This window comes from Tympanuchus pallidicinctus, unplaced genomic scaffold (assembly GCF_026119805.1).
Source record: "Tympanuchus pallidicinctus isolate F22 unplaced genomic scaffold, pur_lepc_1.0 scaffold3, whole genome shotgun sequence".
In the NCBI taxonomy this organism is placed as follows: Eukaryota; Metazoa; Chordata; class Aves; order Galliformes; family Phasianidae; genus Tympanuchus; species Tympanuchus pallidicinctus.
In genome coordinates, this window is record NW_026294747.1 from 96,359,759 (window position 1) to 96,377,488 (window position 17,730).

General features: G+C 38.0%; 1 long non-coding RNA gene across 1 annotated transcript in view; it reads right to left on the minus strand.

The window, feature by feature from the left end:
• The window catches only part of LOC128085190 (uncharacterized), a 31,999-nt gene extending 14,797 nt beyond the window's left edge, over nt 1–17,202 (minus strand). The window contains exons 1-6 of the long non-coding RNA XR_008208827.1: nt 17,095–17,202; nt 13,745–13,881; nt 10,400–10,460; nt 9,982–10,223; nt 3,804–3,926; nt 2,006–2,110 (exon numbers count right to left, since the gene is read on the minus strand). This is a non-coding gene — a long non-coding RNA (uncharacterized LOC128085190). The remainder of the gene's footprint in view (nt 1–2,005; nt 2,111–3,803; nt 3,927–9,981; nt 10,224–10,399; nt 10,461–13,744; nt 13,882–17,094) is intronic.
• Between the last annotated feature and the right edge of the window lie 528 nt (nt 17,203–17,730).

Genomic DNA, 17,730 nt, shown 5'->3' on the forward strand with positions numbered 1-17,730 from the left:
ATATCTTGCAAAAAAGTGCCCATCTAGACTGAAACACAATGAATTTTCAGACACAGAACTCAAATTCTGGGATATCTGATTGAATATTTCCTGCTATTAATTTTTCTTCAGGGCAAACGGTATTGAAAACAAGCTACAGTACTTTCAATTTAAACTCAGTGCTAAACAATTATATTCTAGGCTGACTATGCTGACTATACAGCTCAGGTGTTGGGAAAAAAAAAAAAGCATGGAGAATCAATACGGTTTTATATAATTATGAATCTGTAACAGCTTGGAGTAGCCTGTGGTCTTCCACTGATTGCTTCACTGTAATGGTCATGCCAAGGAAATGACAAAGATCTGATCCCCTGCAAGATAATAATAATGATGACTCCTGTTTAGCAAAAAAATAAAATAAAATAAAAATAAGACCACAAGATTTTACCAGTACAAGCAAAATGGCAAATTAGAAAGATTCTATTAAAAAGAAAAAGACTAAAATTAGAAACAAATATTACTTTTGGATTAATGCCCTTGCACAGATTTTGGAGCTTTGTGATTCAGTCACTGAAGTCTTGTTCCCTCTCTTCTATTTATCTTGTAGTGCCTTTCTGGAGTACTAGGTCCAGATGTGGAATACTTGATACAAGAGAGACATGGACCTGTTAGAGGGCATCTAGTGGAGGGCCACAAAAATGATCCAAGGGATAGAACACTTCCCCTTTGAGGACAAGCTGAGAGAGCTGGGGCAGTTCAGTCTGAAGAAGAGAAGGCTTGGAGAAGACCTGAGAGTGGCCTTTCAGTATGCAGAGGACGGTACGAGTAAGGAGACAGACTCTTTAGCAGGATCTGATGTGGCAGGACAAAAGGAAATGTTTTCAAACTAAAAGAGGGAAGATTTAGATTGGACATGAGGAAGGAATTCTTTACAACATGAGGCACTGGCATTTTTTGCTCAGAGATGTGGTGGATGCCCTGTGCCTGGAGACGCTCAAAGTGAGCCTGGATGGGGCTCTGAGCAACATGGCCTAGCAGTAGGTGTCCCTGTTCACTGCTAGATAACCTTAAAGTGTCCTTTTCAACTCAAACAATTCTATGATTCTATATTTCCTTGGGAAAAAAAAAAAAAAAAAAAAAAAAAAAAAAAAAAAAAAGTCCTGGAGCTGCATCTATGCAGTGATCATGTTTTCCATTTTCAAGGAGACAACCAGATATTCCACTCTCTCTGCCTACCTGTGAAGGCTGAAAACCATCCCATGTCAGAAGCTCTGCCAAAATCCCTTCCCAAAACAAATGGGGGAGCTGTGGATGTGGGCAGGGCTGCACATCAGTAATTTCCCCATAGATTAAAATGTTATTACCACCTCTGCAGGGTACGGTTATCTCATGAGTTGAACCCTTATGTTGAAGTACATATTTTTCTCTGTGGTAGGGTAGCAAGCTCTTTCCTATACAGCAGGTGAAAATATAGCATGCCTGTCAGAGAATTACACCTTAAAACCTTGTGAATTGTCTGGGAAAGCAGGTGTACACAAGTAGGCACCTGTTACATATGCCTTGTGCTCTAGTTGTACAAATGACACTGAGACATTTTACGTCACAGTTTATAATACTTGTCTCATATCCCCAGCCTCCCATTTGGAAGGGGTTCCTTGTCATTAAATAGTATTCCAGCTGCCTTCATGCAGCAGCTCTGTGGATTTATTCTGTTTTATGCATGTTGCATCAGAATAATTACACACTTAAGCTAGTAGAGGATCTTGTGTGTAAAGCATAGAGAAACGCACACATCCTTCTAGCACCTTCTAATTATGGTCTATTGGTCTATGAGGTATTTATTTACATTCCATAGCATATTTGTTTCATGTATAGCTGTATAGGATCTTTGTTCCTCTCAGGCTTCAATTTATGCTGTTGTTTATATTGTTCCTCTTTCCTCTTATTTTGCACCAAAAAAAAAAAAAAAAAAAAAAAAAAAAAAAAAAAAAAAAAAGCTATTGCATATCTCTATTTTGTGTCTCACCCTTAAGAAGTGCAGCAGGATCTTCAGCTTATCAGTTACTGCCCTTCAAACTGTCCTTTGAGTAACTCACAACTGGCAAAACAAAATCTTCAGAACATGCCCACTCTGGAAGACACTGAAAGATGGAGAATCCATCACTTCTCCTGATAGCTTGTTTCAATCACTCATACCAGAACAATGTGTGCCTTCATTTTAGTTTGAATTTCCTGCTCTTAAGCTTCATGGTTCTTTCCCTGCCCTTGCTTTCTTGATTAGATAGATGACTCACTCCTAGTATTTTCTGCCCAGGGTGTGAGTACGCTGTAACTAAGGAGGTTCTTTATCAAGGATTCCTTCAACAAGTGTATGCTCAAACTTTATACAATGCTACAAAGGATGCTGCTTCTTCAAGTGAAACAAGTTAGACCATCCCTACCCATTTTTCACGTGTACAGTTGAGCATGTTTGTAGCAAACAAGATCAGTAGGTTGCTCCCTAGCTAACCACCCCTCTGACCGCTTATTGGAGCTTCGCTGACATCTCACTGTGTGCTGCTACCTGGAACAATGTGTTGGTAATGTATTTATGAGTTTAAATTGAAACATGTCTATACCTGATAATGTAAGTGTATTCTTAATTTCAGACACTATCAAGCATGTCCAAACCACTGCTGGTGCAAGCTCCTTTTTTATAAAATTTAAATAGACAGTTACATCCTACAGTATTCACACTGAGTGACATGTTCACTGTGATGGTTTACTCAAAAATCATGTTCTATAAATTGTAATATTTCACATTAGTCATATGAAGTATTTTGTCAGTTGACTAATGAGAATAATCAGGCTTTCCCTGGAACCACATCCATGATCCTTTTAGATTTCCCTTTAAGGCCATCAGATAGATACAGCTTCTGAGCAATACTCTTCTGCTTGTCAAAGCCCAGTGGAGAAGCAGTCTGCAAGGCCAGGCCAATCCTGGTTGCTTACTCCATCACTAGAGATCCAGAGACACCACTTTACGTCTACTGAAACTTCTCTCTAAAAACAGCCCTCAGCCTGAGCTGCAGGCAGGTCTGGCTCCAAAGACTGTCCTTTCTCCAGGGAATTATTTTGGAGATTTATTTCAGCCACCTTCATTTCATCAATCCTTTTTGTGGAGCAAATCACTACCCACAGTGATGTCTGGAAGATGGAGGGGGCAGAAAACTGAGAGCAAGTATGTGGGAATCAGAGGGAGCGCCTTTAAAGAAAATCATAAATCTGTAATTTTAAAACACGCAATTGTCTACACAAAGTGCTTGAATTTGTCAGCTCTACCATGATTCGTTTTTAACATCGGAAAAGGATGTTTCACTTAAATGCGAAAACAATACAAGTGTTTTTCTAAAAAGACAAAAGGTTTCATTCCTGATTATAAAATTGAAAGCGAAAGCGTATAAACAAAGGCAGCACAAAGTCATCCTGTGTAGCATTTAGCATTGGAGCCCTTCTTACCTGCTATTTGGGCTCTGTCAATGATATTACACTGACTTCCTGAATTGCAAGTTCTTAGATTTAAATGCTAGTTCAGAGACAAAGTTAACTCTAGTCTTAAAGACAATTGTCTGAAAAATAAAGGGCAAAGAAAAGAAATTTTACAAAAAAAAGTGTTTTTATTGCATGTCATGTAGTTTTCTTCAACTGCATACTTCTATCAATCCTAATGTCAACAATTTCATTGTTGTAAAAATAAAATTGTAATTTGAAATTGTACTTCCAATTTCGATCCTCTTCTTTTTAAATCAATTCATTGAAATCTTTACATATACAGCTGATAGCACCTTTCAATTGAAGCATCGCCTCAAGAGAATCAACATTCAGTACTTCTCTGTAAGGTGTCCAAGTTTGTTCACAGAAGGAAAATGTTTTTTTTTTTTTTTTTTCCTGAAGTGCTATATTTGATGCTTTAATTGAAAAAAAAAAAAATAAATAAAAAAATAGATAAATAAAAATCAATGAGAGAATTATGACCAGAACACAAAATCTTAGTCTATTCCAAAATACAGGTATGCATACAAAGGATGGAGTTACTCACATATTGTTCTGTACGCAGTAGGCATCCAGATTTTTGTTAAGCTCTGGTCCTTCAGAAATTCTTTGTACTTTCTGAACACTATTTTAAGGAAAAAGTTGCTGAATTTCATCAACATAAGCATTGCAAGCTTTCATTATTTAATTTTAATATATTGTAGAAGTTATCGTAAAAGGAGAGTAAGAGAATAAAGTATTCATTTGTTGAAGATGTCTTTTCATTATCCCTATCTTAAGCAAATAAGTAACTGCAGCATAAAATACTGGAAAGCTTCAAATACAAGATTAACATTTTCAGACTCATTCATTTGCAGGGTTCACAGATAACCACCTTGCCAAGATGTTCCTCAACATTTTCATGCTTTTAAGGTTGAGAAAATGAAAACTACATTGTAATTCAAAAAAGCATTCAGAAAAAGTAGAAAAAGAATCGAAATTTAAATGTTCTTTGCACACATTCAACACTCTATCATGAGTCAAAAGTTTCTGCCCTTTTTATATTATGCAATGCATAGACAAGAAGATTAATTGGATTTCTCATATCAAAATAATATGTGGATATGGACTAGTGGGAGATGTGGAGGTTGGGAGCGGTCTTGAACAGAGTGACCACAAAATGGAAGAGTTCTTGATTCTTGGTGAAGTCAGGAAGGGGGGTGTCAGGGGGGACAGCAAAACTGCCTGGAGGGCAGACTTCGAACTGTTCAGGACACTGGTACAGAGAGCCCCTTGGGATTCAATCCCAAAGTGTACCCTAAAGGGTAAAGGGTTGCAGGAAAGCTGGCTGCTTCCAACACTCCCAATACAGTTTCATGCTGTCTTGAAAGTAAGCAAGTAGGGAATGCCTATTTATCTGTAGAGCTGGAAACACCAACTGAAGTATTTTACTGCCTCTCAGTGTTGGAATATCAACAGCCTTTTTAATCTGGGAGGTGGAGAAGGAAGTTGTTTCCACTTACTAGCAACAACTTAGTTCTGAGTGACTCTTGGAAAACATTCACATTGTTGTCTTGAAGTGACATGGCATTGCAGCATTGGGATCTTTGCTGCTTCTGAAATCACTTCACCTCTTTATGAGCTCTTATTTTACTCAGCAACAAAAAGTTAACCTTTTAAACTATGCTACACTTACGGCCTCCACTTGCATGGTATCGTACTTCTGACAGGCTACCGTGAGCAACTGAAGTTCTTCACATAAACTACAATAAATCCTATAATAATCATCTCTATATTTACTGATCCTACAAAATTATTTTTCCATTCACTCAGGAAATTGCAAAGCTCTTTCCGTTTAGGGAGCATACTGTGATTTACTAAAGGAATTACTGTTGCCATCACTGCTAAAATTACAATCGCTGTAAAGAGGTAGCTCAGCCAATGCAATATGCTATGGTGTTTAGGCTGAGACCTGATCTGCTCACTCTGTGCTGATATAGACATTAGATACTGTATTCTATACAGATATTATTTAGTTATAATAAAGATCTGAGATAGTGTTCTTTACTGGAAGCTTGAATACATAGACTAATTCAAACAGTAATTCCTCAAGGTAGATTTAACTGTTCTGAAAGTGACAATACAGAGATGTAAAATGTTATGAAATAAAATTTCTTCAAAAACAAGTTTAATTCAGAAGGTCTTGAGTCCCCCACCAAGCCTGCAGTAGAATTTGCAGTGAGTGCATGCTGATTCCTTCTTGGAAACTTCCAAGTTCTGTCAGAAAAGCTGGCATTTCACAGTTCCACTACACATACACAGTACTAAAATTTCCACAGTAAAACACACTAATGTCTCTTTGTGTCAAGTGTTCTATTTTTACGTAGCTACTGATGGATCTCACTGAAAGATGGCTTTCTTTTTTCCTTGCAAACTGTTCTCATCTAGGTTATAAGGAGATGAAGCAGTTTGCATGCTGTGCCACATTTATGAATTTAAAGGCAGACTTGGGAATACACAAAAAAAGGAATATATGTTTTATAAGATAGTGGACCGTATTCATTTAAAGACCAGATTTTTTACAAGTAGAATTCTATAGTCCCAACAAGGCTTTATTGACAAGTAGTTCTGCAAAGGTTTGACAGACTTCAAGGCTTCAGGTTATCCTTATAACAGAAGAACAAAACAGAAGATAGTCTTCTAATCTAATAGAAGAGCCTTGGCAACATCTCTTGACTCTGACTTTCTCTTCTTCTGTCAAGATTCCCCTTTCCTTGGCTCCTTACTCCAATAGCAGGAATGCTTTGAGAACAGGGAACACTTTATCACATAGAGCTCCAGTACACAACATCCTGTCCCTACTCAATTGCTTTCTGGAACTGTACTCTCAAGTATCAAATGTAAAATACCTCCTTGCCCTTCCAGAGAATGTCCTGAATTCATAGTCTAGGCACATTCTTGAATTAACACATTCATTCTGATTAGAAAGGCCTTCCTGGAGGTCAGAACCATTCTAACGTAATTTCAAGAAACAACATTTTCACAATATTTCATGAAGTATGTATCATAAATTGCATTCACTGTATGCATAGTTTTTGAATTACATAATACTTTGCTCCTTCTGAGACATGGTGCATTAGTAACACATATGACAGAGCACTTTCTCAAAACCACCTTCCTGCTCTCTTTAATCTGTTCAAGAAGTTCACAGCATTGTGTTGACCAAAACTGACAGTATAACATTCAGAAAATATATATATGTATACATATATCACCTAGGAAATACAACTTTCTTTGGGTCCTGAATAAATACATCTTTCTGTTACTCTGTTTTCATTACCTTCCTGTTGGGAGAGGATGTTTTTCCTTCCATATGTAAGGAAATAATATTAGATAAGTTTTCAGCACAAAAATGAGATCTGCTTCCTTACCCTCCGAGAATTTCCTCTGATTAATTACCCAACTAGCGGTCACTGAGCTGTAATTACTCCAGATGAAACCAACTGCCATCACTCCTTGCAGTGCAAACACACACTCCAAAAAAAAAAAAAAAAAAAACCACTCCCATTAGTCATATCTCCAGCACAACTTGCTTTTTTTTTTTTTTTGCCAAAAACAGGTATCTATTTGACATAGTGCTGAGATGATATGCTGTATCACTGATTGTACATATTTGGTACTGTATTGGATTAAACTAACGCAGCCAGGTTTTCAACCTAATTATCTCTGCTTAGCTGATGGAGAGTTGTACCCTGTGCAATTGCCTGAGCAATTGTCAATACTGCTTTATGGTAATCCACTTAAACTGAAAGAATCTTAGTGAAACAGGAACAGGCTGAGCTTCTTCCAGAACTTTTCTAACATTTCATATACTTTTAAAGGAACATTAAGTGATTCTGAATTGCTGAAGGAACATTTGATTACTACGGAAGTCATCCTACAAATATCCCAGAACAAAGCAGTAAGAGTTCCCATAATCTTTAGAAGAGCACTTGTATCACACTGCCTGTCTAGGCTATCACATAGATGCACTCTAACATGACTTAGGTCTTAGCAACATATGCCAAAATATTTAAATTCTTCAAGCTGTTCCAGATCTATGTTGAGGACTTCCTCCTCTGTAGTAACAGATAATGCATCTCTATACTCTACAAATAGCACATATAGTTGGGTTAAAATAAGGAATATAGTCATGGAGAGCCATGCAATGTTCACAAGGAAAACAAGTACATACAAAATATTTCATCAATATACAGTTGAAGAAGAAGAACTAAAACTCACAAAATGAGCAGAAGACAGTAAGTATTGGTAGTCTTCAGTCATGAGTAGCACCAGCTTTAAGCAAAGAAAGATCTTGGCAAAAACCAACAGATTTTTTTTTTGTTGTTTCTCAGGGACATATAAATTCCATCAGCCTTTCAAAACTCTTGGCAACGAGCAGCCAGTTCATGCAATGGAGGTCAGTAGCCAGTGGACATCCACAGACGTGTGTGGGAAATGGTTCTTGTTAGCGTGTTTGTAAATGAGCTGACTGTGAAGAACTGCACAGTTTACAAAACTGAATGCCTAGGTATGTCACAATGGCAGATAGCTGTCAGTACAGATAAATGTGAAATGATAAACACTAAAGTAGTCCTAATGCCACATCTTTAATGATTGGCTCTGAGCTCAGCATTAATACTAGACATAAAATCATTCAATGAGCTCATCAGCTTATTGTTCAGTAGCAATCAAAAAGAACAAAAAACATGAATAAAATGTTAGGAATTAGTAGGAAAATGAACAGCAGAATAGACAAGATAATTATACCACTATGTGAATCCACAGTTTGCCCACATCTCAAAAGCTATGCAGTTTTAATTCTGTATCTGAGGTACATTAGAAATAGAAAATATCCCAAGAAAGGCACAGAGGATAAACTGAAATGGAAAACATCTGTACAAAGAGCAATCGAGCAAGCTGTGATTTCTCAGCTTGAAAAAAATATTTTTGGTGTGATAATGATCATTAAAAATCATGATTGGCATCGAGATTTTGAAGAGGAAGTAACTGTGAGCTGCGTTTCCTGCCACAAGAAATGTGGGTCTTCAACTGAAGCTTGTGAGAGACAGATACATAACAAAACAGCAGAGGAAATTATCCTCCCAATAATTACATCAGGTAATCAACTTGCTGAACAATTTGTGAAGGGGTACTATGAGATTATAGAGCATTTGTATGATCTCTCATTCAGCAAGCATGAGCAATTATGTGATTTTTGGTCAGGACAGTTGTGTTAATCTGCATGTCCAGTCCTGCTTTTCAGGTTATGATTATGGACTCTGTTAGTTCAGACCTGGAAGAAGAAAATTCAAAGCAATAGCAAAATGTGTAATAGGAAATAATACTGCAGATAAATCCTTTACAGTCATTATTTTCTTTTCACTTAATGCCATGAGTGTTTTCTGAAAAGGCAAGAGTCACACTCAGCTCTCACAGGTGCCAAGATGATCAACAAGGGTGAAAATTCAAGTAAGCCACTGATGTGATGTTCCAGGTGTTTGTAAGTGGTAAAGTAAGAAGCTTTCAGTCATGGGGAATTGGTACAACCCACAGCCACACTTTGCACTGTGAATCAGGGAATAAACTATTTTACTTCTTAGCATAAACTGGACAGATTCTTAGTGGATATAAATTCAAACCAATTTATGTTAGATGCCTAACGTTTCAAAATCAAATTAAAAGAAATCAAATTACAAAAGGAATTACAAATCACAAAATAAGGATAAAAGAGACAATTATCCCTCTGTCTCTCCTGACAACTACATATGCCTGCTCCAGCCAGAATGTTCCAATCCAGTGATGCAGTTGTCATCTAGATAGTTACCCATTTTACCATCTTATATTCATCTCATATCATTTATCCATAAAAGTAAAAGATAATAAATCCATTTCTATTCCATATTCAAGAAGTAGGATCTGATCTAAAGCCTCTTGAAGTTCGTGCAGACTTTCACTGACTATAGTTGACACTGGAACAGGCTGAGAATTTAAATCTGTAGCCTGCTAACCAACTAAGTAGATGTCTATTCTACGTTGAACTGAAATTGAACATAGATAAGACAACAGTGAAGCTATACAGGTCTGCAAGCAGACTGGTCTTCATTCTGTTTGTTGCTCTTGACTTCAGTAATTCACTGCATGAGGTAACACACCAAAATGACACTTGATAATGATTTCGGTATCAGTGGAGGCATGAAGCAGAAGATTAAAAAGAAATAAAACTCTGCAAGTTTCCAATAATAATACTGTACAAATGGGAAAGGTAGCTTTGCACTATTTATGCTGTGTGCAGGGTTTCAGAAATCAAAGTCAATCACTCTTTCAAGACAGCATGAAATCAAACTATATCTAAAAATGGTGCATTTATTAGGATTTCAAGAGAAAGTATTCTTGTTGTTGTATCTCTGAAATGAGATAGACTGTGCAAGAGAGACAAAAAATTACTCTTACCTCCAGAGTTTCATTGGCATAACCTGTTCGGAACACCTACAGAATATGATACTGAATTGCAGGAGGGTGGAATCGGTCATTTTTACCAGGAAATGTCTGGTTCATCTTGAAGTATGTCATTGTCATATACACGCCCTTGAATATGATGGAAAATAAGTTACCCCATTGTTCTTTTGAGATGTTTCTTCTTGCATATAAAATTACTAATTGCAGTCTTCGTCATAGCATAGAGTCATACTCTACTGTGGTCATTGAGGAAGACAAGGAAAAGGAAAACAGAAAGCAAAAAAAAAAAAAAAAATGTAGGTCTGACATTTGAGTAATTTCTTGAACAGAAGAAAACTACAACCTGGTGACAAATTTCCATTCACATTTTTTCCCACTGCCATAGAGCAAGTCTCAAATTCATAGTACTTACCAATAAATTACACCAAATTATTCTTAGCTTCTGGCAAAATATTCCTCTTGACCAGATCCATCTATGAGAAATGACACAACACTCGTGACACAGCTGTTACCATAATAGGTAAAGCATCCTCCATTTGAAGAGGCATAAACTGAGTTATGTTACTAACTAAGGTTAGTAACTAAAACTAAAGTTATCTTGATTCAGGGGGAGGCAAGAGAAATCAAGAAGTGAGGGTACAGACGGTGGGGCAGGAGCTCCGGATATTTTGAAGCACGAGGGAGAGCTGATGGAAGTGCAGGGCCTGAAGAATGGTGGTACTCTATGGAAGGAGTGGAGAGTCAAATTTCATCAGGGCAGCACTAACAAACATGCTGTCAGAAAGAAATCAGCACAAGAGTACAACAGGTCCTAAATTACTCTGCAGGGCAGACAAATTTATTCACAGCCTCACACACGGTGATCTACATCTCCAGTCAATCACAGGTAGACTCACCATTGTGCCACAGCTCTGCTATGAGTATCAGTTCTCACAAGTTGTGACTAAAAATATACAGTAAAACTTTTAGTTATGTCATAGATTTTCTTCAAATGTCAGACAACAAACTCAATTTTGGTGGGTTTTTTTTTTTTGTGTTCATGGTTTTCTTTTGTATTTTTTTTATTTCACAGACTTTTGTTTTTCCTGTATCTGTTAAAGAAAATCTACCAGTATTCTTCTTCACAAACATTACAGTAAAAATACAGCATTCTGGCGGGGAAAGACAACAACCTACAAGAAAACCATTTGTAATTGATCAGCTCTTTCCCGGGTCCTTCACTCCTTATCACATAGTGAGAAGCTCAAATGGATTTCTTGTTATTAGAAGGACAACATACAGTACTCACAAGATCCCTTCCAATCCTATGTTCCTATGCAAAATAGAAACAGAACCATAACGTAGGAGGCAGTGAAAAGCCCACATCAATTCCAGTGGTCAATGAAATTTCAAATAACCCAGGTAAGAGCAGAGATTAACTAGTAGGAAGGTCTTCAAATCTGACCTTCGGCTAAATGGTTCAGGTTGCCTAGTTGAACCTTTAATGCATCCAAAGACATTCTGCATCTGCAGAAACAGCTTCTTCTCACTATTTGAAACTATTTATGTACAATATGTTCATTTCCCCTACCTCCCACAGGAACTACTGGGAGTGTCACTGGACCCAGAAAGCTGAAGGCAAAGTGTCATGGGTATATGCATGTACAGCACTGTAAACTTTCACATCTACATCACAAATATTAATTTCATCATTTTTATCACAGTCATAGTTTAAACAAAAGCTTGCCACTAGTGCTTCATTCATGGGTTTTACCAGGCCTATCACTTCCAGAGGTCATCACTGAATGTAATACCAGCACACTGATCACTGTGGGGTTAGAATTTTTCTCACTTCAGCACTTCCATGCACTCAGCCATGTGATGCTGTCACACTTATGAAGCATAATTCTATTTATATGTTCAAGTACCTGTCATAGCAGCCTCAGCATCAAATAGCTGCTCTGTTGCTGTGAGCAGATTGCTGCTAGTAGGAAATATTACAGAGCCCTTGTAATTAGAAATGGCCACATCTCATGCTAAGCACTATTGCCACTTACTGTGGGAGTAGATTCAGAGAAGTTTCTCATGTCTAAAAAACTGCCCCTACAGAAATGTGTGTTTTTAGCACAAGGTGATGCCACCAAGCAATCACCTTGCTACATGTGCTCCAGCCACTTGTTTTAGAGAAGCTTTAGGAAAAGATGTGCATCTCATACAAACAGCTACATTATAGTTTTACCCTGGGAGTTTGATCTAATCTAACAACTCTGACAAGGCACCAGAATCAACTTTTAGTTTACCTCCAAGACATATAGCATCTACTATATGCTATATATATATACACACTATAAGCCAAGTGAAATACAAGGCCACTAAATTACATGAATTAATCTAGAAAATGAGCACCTTATATCTAATTTACACACATAAACCTTGCATATTAATAGGACAACTGTTGGTACCTCAAAAAAAAAAAAAAAAAAAAAAAACCCTTCATCTTATCCACTAGTTTTTTCTTACTAAGCAGAATACTTTGAGGTTAGGCATTCCTCCTACATGCGTCTTACAGTTGGTTTACAGCTAGAAAGGTTACCGTGGTGAAAACGGGAAAAAAGAAACAAACAGGGAAAGAATACTCACCTACACCTAAAGGTTTGCAGAAAATACTTCACAAAGGAGGAATCTTCAGAAACAGACCCTTCCCCCCTGGAGTCAGTCCTTAAATGGGGTCTAGGAGAGGTGCAGCCAGGTTCCACCCCTTCTGGTCACACAGCTGAATTGCTTTCACCTGTGCTCCATGGCTGACTCAGTGCTTGCCTCAGGTGATCAATCAGTGGCTCAGGCCCTGACTCAACAGTTGCCATACAATGCTTCAGATCAGAGACAATTTTATTGATTTTTCTCTTGTTTATTGCTTTCTGTAACATGGTGACTTTTCAAAAGAATATAGCTTCATTCCTGCCAATGATATTTTATTGAGAAATACTGCCTGCCACCATCTTATAATTAGCCTTTTTCAGCAGAACAGTATTCACAACACTTATTCTTTTTAATGGAAAAGATTTGCCATTTTAGTGTAAGAGATGCAGTCAGATTTGACCTTGGCTCAGAAGGTCAAAGTTGTCCTGTCTCATGGATAGTCTAGAATTGCAATAAGAATAAAATGGTCTCTTTATAGCCAAAGGTGCTAACAAGATTAAGACCAGACCTCTGAAGTTAAAGTTTCATCTACTGTAAAAATTCCAGCAGTTCCCTTGACAGAGGGAAGGATTTCCCCAGTTGCTTAGGCAGGACAGTCCCATGAGAAGAAATATGAACATGACAGACTCCAATAGTCTTTCTGCATAGGCTCCTCTTACTCTTAGTCAAGCTGGTGGGAAATCAGGCAAGAATTCAGCTCTTCCAGAATTTCGTCACTATTTTATTGCTGCAGTCATGCTTCCAGGGAACATTTCAATTTTGGTTATTAAATGGAGAAACATTCAAAGGGACTTTTTAAACCATCTTTAAGTTCTGATGTCTATTCTAACTAAATCCTTGCTAAAGCAATTCTTGTGGAAAAGCACCACTAATAATTTAGACTAGTATGCTGTGATCCCAGGAAATTAAGGGTATACAGAAAACGGATTGACTTTTCTCACCAAAGGACACATATGTGCCCCAAATCTCCCCTCTGCTCCTTACAGATCTTGCCATTTATTCTTCACCTGTGTCTACAGCAACAGAAGTTATATTGTCCAGAACTGACTATGTCATGTGCAGTGCTACCAAACCTAACCTGCTTGTGGAAGTGCCTGGAACTATTTTTGGTGCGTGCACAAAATAACATATGACAGCTTGTGGAGTCTGGATATGCTGTACATGTCTTCAGCACTTCTAGTTCAGTTGAAAAGAGTAAAATCAGCAGCCAGAGATCTGGTAGAAGAAAAGTATGCAATTAATCAAAGTTAAAAGATGACAGTTTAAATATATTTGAGTTTTAGATAGCCATTAACCCATATCCAAAATTTTATTTGGAGTTCACCCCTGAGAATGGATCACTAGTTGAATGGACTGTGGGAGCCTGGTCACCAAGGATATATGCCAACCAAAGGGTCTATACTGTTAACATTTACCTGCCGAAGGGTCAGTGTTCAAGGATTTTGCTTATCTTTGGAGAAGTAATTAAATGCAGACAGGTCTTCATTCATCAGGATATGATGGAGACTTTGGGGCAAATGGAGATTTTAGAAAATGTTATTCACGAATGAGGCCACAAGTACTCTTAACACCAACAAGGAGCACAAGTATACTTGGCCTGATTGCCATGGTGGCCAAAGTAGTACAGAGATGCCTCTCATCAGAGACTGTGATTGTTCTTTTTTGTTCTGTGATAGTACTTTTTGACAGAATAACTTTGAAGAGAATATAACAAATATCTGGATGAGGTGTAAGGATGGAAGGGTGTTTTTCTGTTCCAAATCATTAGGTAACTCCCACCCATAACATCTGTCATGACTTAAGCACATTCTAGCATCCTTGGATGAGACAGCAGCATCTTACAGTGACAGAGATAAAATATAAATGGATACTGAAGGCAAAGAGATCATTCTGTACCCATTAATGCCAGGAGATCATCTACCAATGATGTAACACAGCTTTATGCTGGCTAGAATCCAGGCTTTGCTACAGTTAGCATATTAGTATCAATTACGTGAGCCTGTAGCTAACCTCTAGCTAGATTCTCTGTAATTTATCTCAGGAAAAAGAATTGTGATTTTGTCTGTCTTGTGCCTGATGTAGCTTGATTCAGAGTGAGTTTCACACAGAATATTCCTTATCTGTTTGATACATTGCCTACTTCTAACAGGCTTGGAGTCAAGACCCTCCTTCACATCTCAGGGAATACTTGACGGTTCTCTTGTGTGCACAGATGACTGTTACTTGCTTGCACGTGTCAAAAATTTCCTGACAAGGTCTCACAGTTTTACAAGATGCACAGCATAGAATGGTCTGACCACAGCCATTCAGTTTGGGAAAAAGCAGGACCACACCAGGCAAACATTGCAAAGCTGGGAGAAAGGTTTCAAGTTGAAGCACAGGGTTGTTACTTAGACTTGAATAGTCTTCTGTTTTACTGTCAACTTTGTCAGCCTGAGCTGCACAGATCTCTTTTTCTCTGTGTTTTCATTTATGGGGTGGTACAATAAGAATAAACACACAGATTTTTGTGAGGCATTTAGACACTGCAGTGAAAGAAGCCATAGAAATAACTGGCCAAAACTGTCAGTTCTTTGCTTAATGCCAATATATTAACCTTCCTCTAGCAGGGTAGAGACCTAAAGGGCATTTCAACACATTCCTTCTCTCCCCTCAGAATACTCAAGACGTAGTTGAAGCAAGTGAGGAACAAAAGGCTCAGGACTGCAATGAAACTGAGCATAGCTTAAGCTAAAAGGGAAAAGGTTATGAAAGATTACATGAAAACCTTGTAGCCCTCCTATACTTTCAGTTTAGCAGAGCAAACCATGACCAATCCTTGTGTTGACCCTGAAATAGAGAGTTTAGGAGGACAGTGACAGCTCTAGGATTTTCAATCTTACATCTAGCAAGATAAAGAATATTAAATTCATGAAAATGTGGGACAAAAGGAAGAACAGATATTGATTATTTTATTTAAAGTAAGATATATGATCAAACACATATCACCACAACAATCTCTCGCAGATGAAATCAGAGGAAAGAAGAGGTATCCCAGCTATGCAGTATTCATAACAGTTAACTCTCTGTGGATAATCCATATTACTCTTTTTTAGCAGAGCTATGATCTAATACTTAATTGTTCCAACACATTGCGTATTCAGTATGAATTATCTAGCATTAATTATTATTCAGTATTAATTATCTAGCATAAGAATAAAATTGTTTTGTAGCTTTAGGATGACAAACTCAAACTGCTGCAGGGTGGTAATGAAAAATTGAGAGAAAAAAGGAGATTTCAGTGATGTACAGCCCTTATGTGTTGTTTTGTTACAAGAGATATATCTTCAGCTTCCTACACAATTTTTTTTATGCATAAGATCTATGGGATGCTCAGCTTGGCACTCTACAGCATGCCATCACCACCAAACAAATGACAGAAAATTGGCAGCAGGTTATGGATTAGCTTTCTGAAAGTGAATGGAAAATACTGTTCCATACAGACCTCCTGTCCTTTCTTACTTCACCCACTCCTGCCATACCTTCAGCTCTCAAGCTGAAGAAAGTCTTAGACCTTTATAAGTTAAGTGTAGTTTGTGATTGTAGTATAAAAACTAGCCTTCTCTAAAGTGTCAAATGGGAACCACACAACCTTCAGTCCCCTCCCTGATTGTTCACTGAACATTTTATTTTTTATAGAGGGAAAAGATGAACGAGAAAGTACTTCATAAGGAATTTCAAGAAGAATGAGTGGGATGTGATCACTCCATCTCTGTTTTCATTACAATTTTATATAAAAACTAAGTAGTCCACTGCACACAGTTCTCTAAATGAGTCTATGCCTCAAGCAGTTCACCCCATAGAAAATGGAGAATTGCAGTTAATAGTGTTCTCAACTGACCAACTTTGTGTCATAACTAACTCTTTCAGCATAACTCTAGTCATGCACTATAATACACTGAAACATTCCACAGGCTATTAACAACAAATTTGCAAAAGTAGTTGTGAAAAGCCTTGAATTGTGCACCTTTATTGTTTTAACTATTAGAAGTTGACTTGTGTTTTTCCAGTGTTGTATCCTCCTGTCCTTTCATCCCCAGGGTTAACCTTGTCAGCATACAAGCTGGAGGCATCTGGATGACCATCTGATCCAGGGCATAGCCTGGATCCCACTAAAATCAAGGACATTGAGCATGTAGTCCCTTTGTACCTAGGAGCTGCAAGGAGTCCCACAGAGCTAGGGTTCTCATGCCACTCTTAAAGACCTGAGGCTGGACTGACTTCCCTGTGGTTCAAGCATATAAATATACAGCATGACCACAGATTTAAGCACTGATACTGATAGCATATGCTATCTTGTAACATTTGCTGGACTGTATATGTACAGTCTCAGAGAGTGGCTCTAGACACAATCCAAGCCAAGCAAGTAATCTTATCCACATCATTTACCTGCCAAAGGCCTCCTATTTGAAGGAGTTTTGGTGATATTTCTCAGCAGAGAACTTGGTCCTCTCTTCTGCTGTTATCTATGTAGTACTGTGGGTATCTACCTCCCTGTCTGCAATTTCAAGACAGAGTTGGTAATACAACTTCATTTCCATGAGACCTTTTTCTGCTGCAAGGGCATGTGTGATTGTGACATTACCAAATACAAGTAACTCAGACTAAAGTTCATCCGCCCAAAATAAATCACAGAATCAGAAAATGGCTGAAGCTAAAAAGAACCTCTGGAATCCAACCCTCTTGCTCAGTCAGGGACATCCAGAGTTGGTTGGACACAGCCCAGGGCTGTGTCCAGATGGCTTTGGAAGATCTCCAAGAAGGATGACTCCACAAGATCTCTGGGCAACCTGTGACAGTGCTTGGCCAACGTCAGTGTAAAAATGTGTTTCCTGATGTTCGGACAGAAACTCCTGTTTGGTTTATGCTCTTTGCCTCTTGTCCTGTCACTGGCAGCCACTGGAAGGAGCCTGTCACCACTTCTTTACTTTCCCATACCTTCACCGCTTATTTATGCATGTGGATAACATTCCCCCCCTGAACCATCTCTTCTTCTTTTCCATGTTCTTTGTCTCAGAGTCTCCT